Genomic DNA, 9,519 nt, shown 5'->3' with positions numbered 1-9,519 from the left:
CTTGGCCCCCTTTTGTTCTTTTTCCAGATTCATTCACAGAAAACTCTGGGAAGATCCTTCATTCTCCTAGACATGAAAATGAAGTCCATATGTGTAAAAGCAGGTGAGTATCTCAAGTGGTAAAACATTTTCCAAGGTCACAAATTCAACCTGCCAATAATGATAATAATAATAATAATAATAATAATAATAATAATAATAAGTAATTACTTTGTCTTTTTGGTGCCAGTTCTGGGGCTTGAACTCAGGGCCTAGGCACTGTTCCTCAACTTTTGTGCTCAAGGCTAGTGTTCTATCAATGAAGCCACAGCTCCACTCCCAGCTTTTTAGTGTTTAATATGTGTGATAAGTGTCTCACAAACACTTCTTTGTATTTGTGTATATGTGTGTGGACATTTAATATGGTGGTATTGTGTTTAATTATGGAGATAATTTTGCTGTTTAATGGGTGATAATTGTCTCAGACTTTCCTGCCTGGGGTGGCTTCCAACCATGATCCTCCAATCTCAGCCTCCTGAATAGATGGGATTACAGAGGTAATCCTATCCACCAACTCTGGGCAGTGATTGATTATTTTTCCATCCCAGCTGCTTGCATAATGACCCATCTACTCAAGGCTTCCATATCTTCATTTTATTCCCCCCCCGCCCCCTCCCGGGTCCTTCCAGGAAGAAAGGACTATTTATTTATTTATTTATTTATTTATTTATTTTTTTATTGTAATTAGTAAAAGGGTTACATGATATTTGCCAGATAGAAGGTGCATTAATTCACATACATTGATACCCTTTCACATGTCTTGGTACCCGTTTCCCTCCCCCCCCACACCCCCCACCCGTCTTGGTTTTCCCCCCTTCCCTATCAAATTTCAAATATCCAAATACAAATAAGTTCAATATATCAGATAACAAAGTGAGATACTATACCAATATGAATAACCAAGGGACAGCAAAGGAGATGAGAGACAACATAGTACATTAAGGACAACAATCATTCATTATATGGCTTTTGTTTCACTATCCTGGAGGTCCAAGAAAGGACTATTTAAAAAAGACTCTACAGTTCCTCAAAAATACCTTCTTCACTGGCAAAGCTAACTTCCAAAGACATTCCAGCTGTTATGAACATAGCAAGGATTTTAGACCAATCTTCCTCCCCACTGTTCTTTCTGATGCCATGGGACAGGTACTTCATTGGTGGCTTCTTTCCATTCCCCACCCCTCACCAGAGATGCTGCAGCCAGAAATCTGGTGAAGGTAAGGAAGGGTATCAGCAAGAGTAATAGAGGGATGAATTTGAACAAAACACATGACATGTATGGAAATGTCGCAATGAAATCCCTTTGTACAAATAATATATGCTAATAAAACCTTTTTAAAATTTTTGAAAGTAGCCGGCATGAAGGCTCATGCCTGTAATCCTAGCTACTCAGGAGGCTGAGATCTGAGGATCGAGGTTCAAAACCAGCCAGGGCAATATAAAGCAGAGAGACTCTTATGTCCAATTAATCACTAGAAAACAGGAAGTGTGGCTCTGGCTCAAGGGTAGGGTGGTAGCCTAGAGCTGAAGAGCTCAGGAACAGTGCCCAGGCCAGAGTTCAAAACCCATGACCAAAAACAAAAGAAGTCTGAAAGTAAGAGTAAGGCAAAATATAAGAGTGTAGTTATTCAGTAGTAGAATACTTGGGTAACATGTTGAAGGCCCAGGTTCAATATCCTATACACTGGATATAAGTAAGTAAGTAAATCTGGTAAGACCACTATACACCTTTATCCAGTTTGCCTGCTGCAAGAGAAGGAAGTTAAGAAAAGGAAGTTAAAGAAGATTGCAGTTAACTCTTTCAAAGCCATTCATTTGACACACAAAGCCATCTGCCATTGATAGTTATAATCAAGTCTGGAAACATCTGAGTTCTCACTACATGTTTCAAGACCAGGCTTGACAGCTGTGTTCAGGGAAAGAGATGGGAAAGTGTGTGAGTATTCCAGATGACACAGAACCAGACCCTGAGTATTTGTTTCTCCACAAAATTTTATTAGACTTTCCTAAGAAGGTGGTACTAAGACTCCAGAAATGGGAAAAAACATGGTTCTTGTCTATGTTAAATATGCTAAGAATCAGAAGCACAGAAAGTATTATAATAATGAAATGCTATAATTATTGCCATGGGAGAAGCATTTGTTACAGAATATTTGTTGGGATGGGTCTAAGAAAAAGGAGTGACAATTTTAAAGCAGGGCAATCATAGGAAACTATGTGAAGAAGGCATTTGAAAAGCTGCATTTAGGAGACACAGGAAGGGTGAAAAAAAATAGTCTAAGGGAAGAAGTTTTCAAACAGTTGGGAAGTTGTATGTGTGGTGGGGATTGCAGTTAAATGATGCTTGGATATATAATTCTTTATATAATCTTGGGCTACCATAACAAAGGACTACTCTTACATTACTATTTTACATCCCTTAGCTATTTCTGTTTTCCATGTTTCTTTCTGGGTTTTGTTTTGTTGTGCTTGCTTTGCTTTGTTTTAGTTTAATTTGGTCTTGGTTTGTTTGTTTGTTTTTGCCAATACTGAGTTAGAGGAGGTTTGAACTCAGGACTAGGGCCTTGTTCTTACCTTTTCTACACAGGCTGACACTTTGCCTCTTGAGCCACAGCTCCACTTCTTATCAGCTACTTGGAGATAAGAATCACACAGATTTTCTTGCTCTGGCTGTCTTTGATCTCAAAGATATCAAACTTCTGAGTAGCTATGATTAGAGACAAAAACCATAGGTACCCAACTTCTTTTTTTTTCTTGGGTCCCCAACTTCTTTTCCACATTTTCATTCCATGGTCAAACTGGAAGAAGCTTCTATCTGGCATGTGATGATCTTGAAGTAAAATTAAACCATGAAAGGATACTCTGGCTCTTAAAATTCCTGCTCACTCATTTCTACTCGTGGCCAAACCCATGTGTCTGTGGTCAAAGCAAGTCAGACAGTCAATCACGATGTCAATGCATTACAAAGTTGATCCATCTTAGAAAAATTGGTCTGGTAGGAATATGGGGACCAATTCTTTGCAATGATGTGATCAGTAATATAGGAAGAATATTTGAGACCTATCAAAATTCTGAGTGTGGAATAACAGAAGAACTTGATGAAATATGATCTAGGAGACTAGGACAGTACAGTATTCATATAATCCATTCACTCTGCACCAGTTTGATAGACCCATAGCAAGTGCATGTGGGTGTGTACACACACACACACACACACACACACACACACACAACCATGGATTTACCAAGACAAGAGAATTAGCAAAACAAATATTTATTAGAATGCCATTTTTTAAAATGGTGGGCTACCAAAGGAGCATAGTACTGCTGCTTCTGCTGCTGCTGCTATGTGAATCTGGGTTTGGGCACAGGCTTCCATGAGGCCAATGGGGATTTCGCTGTTTAGTTATCTCCCTTCTGTAGACCCTATGGATTGGCTGTCTCTTTGGAAGATATTTTGGGAGACTGAATTTTGTGCACATGGGAAACATCTTAGGGAGTACAGTCTTTACATTTGAATCATTGTACCCATCCCATCTGGCTCTGGGTATTTCTCTGTTTACCATATATTCGTAATGGGGGCTTCTTTCACTATAATTTTTTTTCTCATGTTGCAGAAGGGGTCACATAGAGGTTAAATAACTTACTTAAGGACACACAAGTAGCATGGAGAGATCTTTTCCTTCTATCCCATCATTGTAGGGCAAAGAAATAGAAATGTCACCTTCCTTTAGTAGTGACTTGCTATTCTTTATCTCCTTACATTCACTGTCTGAGAACAAAGCAATACGACACTTTTTCTCCTCTAGCAGAAGTTGTCATTACAATGATGCTTATATAACCAGGCCTTACACAGTACAATCTTGTGAGTGAATAAAGAAGAAAACAAGTCTTTATGACAAGTAGGGCTTAGAAAACATTGTGACAGGAATGGTTGCTGCTCAACAAATTCACTGACTCCAGCCTTTCTTATGTTAGTGAGGGGCCATGTGACCAGAACTGACCAATGAACTGTGATCAGAAGTAATGTATATGCTGACCCCATTAAAGTTAGCAAGCAAGCAAGCATCCTCCTTAGCCCCATCCACTACTGTGCTGTCATTGAATATACCAGATAACTTTGGTAAATGACAGAAGAACCATTCATAACTAAGCATATACATGAGCAAATATATATTGGTGATGTTAGGTTATGAGATACCAGTGCATTTGTTATTAACAGCATAATTTAGCCTATACTCACTAATGTACATATTGGCTTAACTGATGTAAGTGACCATATTTATCTTGCTCAGTCTCTTATTTCTATTGAATAATAGAAGCCTTCGCACTTGGTATATGCTCAACAAATTTTAGCATGGTCCATTAATCGAGTCTAGCTCATTCATACCATATGGTAAGCCATCTAGAAAACAGTTGACCTGTCTTCCTAAAATATTCAATCATAACATGTCTCAGAGTAAGATTTTGCTATATATTTAATCTCTTTCAACTACCTTCTGTAACATTCAAGGTCCTCATAACCTTACAGAGTTATAGACTCATATACCTACTTCTTTATTACTCTACTCTACTTACTCTACTCAAATCACAACTCCCTGCCAGAGTCTCCAGTTAGATTTGCATTCCCCTAGAATCAGTACCCATTTTTTCCGGTCAATCATGAGACTTGAACTCTGGACCTGGGAGCTGTCCTTCAGTTCTTCAGCTCAAGGCGACTGCCCAATCCCTTGAGCCATAGTGCCACTTTAGATTTTCTAGTGGTTAATTGGACATAAGAGGCTGACGGACTTTCAGGCTTTGAACCACCATCCTCAGATCTCAGTCTCCTGAATAGCTAGGACTTCAGGCATGAGCCACCTAGAATGCCTATTCTTTTATTTCTTTTTTCTTTTTCTTCTTTCTTTTTTTTTTGCCAGTCCTGGGCTTGAGCTCAGTGCCTGAACACTGTCCTTGGACTTTCTCAAGGTTAGAGCTCTACCACTTGAGCCTCAGCACCACTTCCAGCTTTTTTCTATGTGTGTGGTACCAAGGAATTAAACCCTGGTCTTCGTGCATGCTAGGCAAGCACTACCACTAGGCCAAACTCCTCGCCCTAGAATACCTATTCTTGAGCAAATTATTTCAAGTCTCTGAGCCTCTCCAAAGTAAGTTTTGTATTCTCTGAAATTATTATCTACAGCAAATGAGAGAATACATTAAAAATTTTAAATTATTCAGGATGATAAAGATGTGACAATCCATGATAATTTTGTATTTGGGTTTGTTTGTAAATATTAATTAGATCGACAGATTGGAGCAGTGTTGTTGAAGGTATCTAATTTAGCAACGTATCAGCCAAAATCTTCCATGATAATCTTGTGCAGGACATTGCTATCTAGGGCATAGTTGAAGAAGAAATTAGGGAGATATTGTTGGTTAACTTCTCCAAATTCATTCCCTTCTCTTTTATGTAATCTTATCTTCATTTTATTTGGGTCCATATTCCTCCAGAGTAGCTCTTCTATGATGGCTCTGTCTTCATTGCCAGTGGTTATTCACATCTGTAATCCTAGATATTTGTAGAAGGTGGTCTAAGGAAAAAGCACAGGATCTTATCTGAAACACAACTGAAACAGAAAGACGCAAGTAGTAGAATGCCTGCCTTAATGAGAATGAGGTCCTGAGTTCAAAGCTCAGTGGAGCCAAACAAATAAAGACCAAGAGTGCAGGAAGGCTTCTGAGAAGGATTTCTTTATTGACAAGAAAGAAATATGTTAGAAAAACAGTAATGTTTTTCTGGTCACTGTCATGTCTCAAGATGTTACAGCTACCGCAATGACATGAAGGGATCGCCCTGATGTCAGAGCTGACACGCTGGGAGGAAGAGAAAGATAGGAAGAAGAAAGATCTTAACAGCATAGGGAGCCACTGATGCGCCAATCTGTAGTCATGTCTCTCTTACTTTCTAATTACATGAAACAGGTACATCGTTAGCTTTGGATACCAGTGAGTCTGTTTTCTCTTAGATGGAACAGATATGGGAGCTTAATGATTCATATTAATCTACATTTGTGGAGCAACAAAAGACCAAAGAGGGTGGCTAAGGAAATTCCTTTCCTTAGGGGTCTATGGGCCAGAAAGCCTGAAAACAGTGTACTGGGAGGAAATGGAGTTCCTTCCTTTGCCTCCTTTCTTGCCCTGTCTTTGACTGTCCTGTTGTGTCTCCTCACACCATCTTTCGTCTGTGCACACATCTACACATGCTCTGTGTTCCCTTTTTTGTGTGTGGATTCCAAGACTGGGGCTTGAATTTGGAGCCTGGATATTGTCCCTCAGTTTTTTCACTCAAGGCTTGATACTCTACCTCTTGAGCCATGCCTCTACTTCCAGCTTTTTTGTGGTTAATTGGAAATAAGAGTCTCACACACTTGCTTGGCCAAGCTGGCTTTGAACCATGATCCTTAGATCTCAGCCGCCTGAGTAGCTAGGCCTACATCCATGTGCTTGGATGTACCAGTGCCTAGTTCTAATATCTTTTTTTGTTTTTTTAAATAAGAACACTGGTCAGGTGGGATCAGACTTATCTTTAAGACTAGATCATTCACCACTTTGAAGGATCTATCAATCACATCAATCACACAAGGAACTGGGGACCAGAGGCTTCAACATATGATTTTAAAGGTGACACAGATTAGCTCATAACATTTGTTTATGACAAAGAGGGATTTAATTTTGAAATTGCAGGAAAAAAAACCTCACAGAATCAAAGCACAGGGTATATAGTCAGCTTTCATGAGACCTGGAAAGCCAACCATCGGCCATTCTTCTTATCCTTTTCCCTCTTCTTGGTCTCATATTTCTGGTTCTTTTAATATGTCCGCTTTGATTCTTTCTCCTCACAAATTGAAATCCCCATATGTGGCCTTAGCCCCTAAATCATATGATTTCGTGTTTATATCACTATAGAGAACAGACTTAGACTTCATGTCTCTATCAAATTTTGGCCTGGATCTACTAACTGCAGCTAGGATAGGCAGGTAAGTCAAGAGATAGAGTTCTAGGTCTTGTGGTCAATGGCTGAATAGCTGAGTGAAGATTTTGGCAACTTCAGTGGAACAGGGAGAAGAGAATGCGATTATATTGTAACCAAGTGATTGGACAATCAAGTTGAAAAGAAGTGTATAAGTTTTGCTTTTTTTTTCTTTTTGTCAGTCCTGGCACTTGAACTCAGGGCCTGAGCACTGTTCTTGGACATTTTTTTGCTCAAAGCTAGTTCCCTGCCACTTAAGCTGCGGTGCCACTGCCTACCTTTCCTGTGTATGTGGTACTGAGGAATTGAACACAGGGATTCCTGCATGCTAAGCAAGTACTCCACCACTAGGCTACACTCCCAGCCCAAGTTTTGCTGCTTTTGATTCTGAATTTTTCATTTTTCTAATATTTTAATAAGTAGATTAAGAAATACAAGATAACGCTTATTGAACTCTCAATTGCGAAAAGGATGGAAGCATTAGGTAATACAGTTAGACACGAAATTCAAACTCAAAATCATTTTAAAGAGCTAGTATCCCAAGTAGAATAAAAGCCTGCAAATTAACTTAAATGAATTTCTGCTTCCAAATTTGGATTTTGGTGTTCATTTTCAAAATAATGGAACTTTAATTGATCTCTTCTAAGTCGGAGTCCTTCTAAGAAGGAAGCTCTTTTTTCATTAATTATATGCTAATGTTAGTTTGACTTTATCAATTTCTTCTTAGAGTTGGAAGATTATGGCCTTTCTATGTGCAAGTCAAGGAGATAATAAGACCCTATAAATAATCTAAGTCCTAATCTGGAAAATCCCCGAAGTTAGAAGCTTCCACACCCTGGAGCTTGGTGAAGAGAAAGCTATTGTTGTCTAACTTTCCCCTATACGATTGGGTCTGAGCTTCTCTTTCTCCAAGTAGGAAACATATAACAAAATTACTCTCAGGCTATTTTCTTATGCTATTTTTGTTTATTTTCTTTCCCAAAGCAACTGTATTATTTCCTTCTCTTGTGAAATAGATATGGAATAGATCCTTATTGGAAGCTGAAGCCCAAATGTTACAAAAACATGCCATGTAGAAAACAAAATACTGTTTAGTGGGCAATCAGCATGGTGGTTAGATTTAGGTTGGATTGCTGTGCATGTTGTAACAGATTGTTGATATTTTCATTTGAATGAAGATAACGTTACTTAGTATTTATTTTCTCTTCTTCTTCCTCCTCCTCCTCTTCTTTTTCTTCTTCTTCTTGTGCCATTCATAGTGCTTGAACTTAGGTCCTGAGCACTGTCTCTGAGTTTGTTGCTCCAAGACTAGCATTCCATCACTTGATTCACAGGTCCATATCCAGCTTTTGAATGGTTACTTGGAGATAAGAATCTCATGGACTTCTCTGTTCTGGCTAGCTTCAAACTGTGATCCTCAGATCTTAGTCTCCTGAATATACCTAGGATTATAGATATGAGCCACCAGCATCCCACTTTACCTATGCTTTTCTAACTTGCTGTTCACATCTAACAGTATATCTTTAAACTGGTTTGTTGTATATCAATCCATCTGTTACAGACAACTGGAAAACCAGGATCACATACTTGATTGGCTTGACTTCAGGCAGCAGAGAGCAACCAAGGTAGAAAAGACCTGAGGGGTTGAGATCCATGAGCAAGTACAAAGAGATGCATTTCCCCTTCAGTCTAATTTTCCCCTTAAAACCTTGAGCAAATTCATAGTTTCTTATGGCTAAGAGTGCTGAAACCAGCTGGTTACAGGTACTTATGCCTGTAATCCTAACTACTCAGGAGGCTGAGATCTAAGGATCAAGGTTCAAAGCCAGCCCAGACACAAGAGGACTGAGACTCTTATCTCCAATTCATCTCTAGAAAAATGGGAAGTGGGGCTTGGCTCAAGGGTAGGGCAGTAGCCTTGAGCTGAAGAGCTCAGGGACAGCTCCCAGGCCAAGTTCAAGCCCTGCGACCAAAAAAAAAAAAAAATCTTTCCATGCTAAAGAGCAAAATGGCAATGCAGAACCTGCTATCATTTCAATATGTCTTCTAATTTAATATCCAATGTAAACATGTTGGTAGGTAGACCTAATAAAAACTGATTTGGTTATGAAGGCTCTCAACCATGAAGAGATTAATGTTGCTATCACAGCATGGCCAAATTATCACAAAACAGGATTGTTTAATAACCAGTTGGGCCCTAGTCCTTGTGTGTGTGTGTGTGTGTGTGTGTGTGTGTGTGTGTGTGTGTGTGTGTACCAGTGCAGAAGATTGAACTCAGGGCTTTGCACTCTTGCTTAGGTTTTTGATCAAAGCTGGCACTGTACCACTTGAGCTACACTTCAACTTTCAGTTTTTTACTGGTTAATTGAACATAAGAGTCTGACAGACTTTCCACCCAAGTAGATTTCAAATGGTGATCCTAGAATCTCAGTCTCCTAAGTTGCTAGGATTATAGGTATGAGCTACCA

The sequence above is a fragment of the Megascapheus bottae genome, chromosome 24, assembly GCF_031878675.1.
Source record: "Megascapheus bottae isolate mThoBot1 chromosome 24, mThoBot2.hap1, whole genome shotgun sequence".
Lineage (NCBI taxonomy): Eukaryota > Metazoa > Chordata > Mammalia > Rodentia > Geomyidae > Megascapheus > Megascapheus bottae.
Note: the sequence above shows the minus strand (reverse complement) of the source record.